This window comes from Cebus imitator, unplaced genomic scaffold (assembly GCF_001604975.1).
Source record: "Cebus imitator isolate Cc_AM_T3 unplaced genomic scaffold, Cebus_imitator-1.0 Scaffold5, whole genome shotgun sequence".
NCBI lineage: Eukaryota > Metazoa > Chordata > Mammalia > Primates > Cebidae > Cebus > Cebus imitator.
The window spans coordinates 2182668-2184587 of NW_016107320.1; positions in this window are offsets into that span (position 1 = coordinate 2182668).

Here is a 1920-nt window from a genome sequence, read left to right on the forward strand (position 1 = left end):
TCCCATTGGCTATATTACTAAGCAGTAAATGTCAAGTTCCATGAAGACGGGGAATTTTCTTGTTCACTTCTGTATAAACAGGAACCAAAACCTTTCAGGCACGTGGTTTGTGCAACATTTAAAGCTGAATAAGTAAATTATAAATTTTAGATAGTTTTAAAGTTCCTTGTAAAAGTTGGGAGTTCTATTACCAAGGTAAGGTTCTTATTTAGATGTATGATATGACTATGTAATTATTGGTTTGAGACAAAGATCGAAGGCATCCATAGTAGAACCTTTTGGCAACAGGGTTTGCATTTAATCTTGACAACAGTGAATATCTACACCTAATCCACTCCCTATTCTACCAAAAAAAAGTTTTCAATTTTTTTTCCATAATTATTGATTAGAAGACAAATCAAGTCTATCTTATCTGTTAAATAACAGTGTTGCCTAAAATGTTATCTACTGACTCAATCCCTACATGGGTGTGAGTAATGAAGCTTCTAAGTGTAAATGTATTCTGCAATTGCTACCTCATGTATTAGTCCATTTTCACACTGCTATACAGAACTGCCCGAGACTAAGTAATTTATAGAGGAAAGAGAGTTAATTGAGTCACAGTTCTGCATGGCAAGGGAGGCCTCACAAAACTTACCATCACGGCAGAATGTAAAGGAGAAGTACCTTCTTCAAAGGGCAACAGGAGAGAGAGAAAGCAAAGGAGGAAGTGTCACTTTTAAATCATGAGATCTCCTGAAAACTGTCACCATCACGAGAACAGCATGGAGGAAACCGCCCCCATTATCCAGTCACCTCCTACCATGTCCCTCCCTTCACATGTGGGGACACAGAGCCAAACCATATCCCCTCATTAAAGCAATGTTAAGCTTATTTTGAGGGCTAAGGCTGCTCAGAGAAAATTCTCACAAGTATGTAGATTAGGACAGAAATCAACGCTCCTAGAAATTCATTTATATTTCTAAACTGTTACACAAAGAGCAATTAGGAACTTTAGAAAAGCCACTGGCAGATGGAGCAGCGCCAGTGGCTACTTCCAGATGAAATCCCTCTGGAGATCACTTCTGCTCTTAATTCATCAGCCTAGGGACCAGAATCCATGTGTCCTTCCCTGCACCCCCTGAAGGCCTCTGCCTTTCCAGTGTTAAAGTGAGCTAGAGGTCACTAAGGGCTTGGTAGGCTTCCCAGGGCTCTCTCCAAACCTCCCTTTCACATCTCCCCTCTCCCTATACAACCTAGGCTTTTCTATCTACTTTTTTTTTTCTCAAGGTAAATGAAGGCTGGAAGAGGAAAAAACAGTAAAATTCTTTTGAAAGAATTCACCTGCTTCTTCTTTTTTTCAGTGTGTCCCCAGTAGCCCCAAGACAAATACATCTGTCACTAAAACAACAACAAATAAGTAACTTTAAGAATTTAAAAATCAAATTCCCCACAATTGACTTTTACTAATCTCTGATACAAGTCCGGGATGAGATTTAGTGAAAAAGACTGCAATGAAGAATATAATAATTGCTTGTCTTCATGCCAAAACAAGGTTGGCCTATTTTGATTCTCTTTCTGATTCAGTTCTTTCTTCAAAAACAAAAATATGTACTAATTTAGTCAGAAAATTTGATCTGTGGAGGAAATGCATAAGGATGCTGAGGGAAAAATGAGCCAGGCACTTGGGTTAGCAAAATCTAGAAAATCTGTAGTGTGGGAAAACTAACAAGCAAAGAAAAACACATGCTCCAAATATTTTGCAAGTTTAAGAGCCAATTGTTGACTGTGAAGAAATTTAGTCCTGGTAAATCTCCAGGCTTCTCTGCTTTCCATTTCTTCAGACCAAAAACAAACAAAACAAAACAAAACAAAACAAAAAACCCAAAAAACAAAGAGGCAATTGGCCAACGGCAAACCTAAAACCCTAACACTATGTTT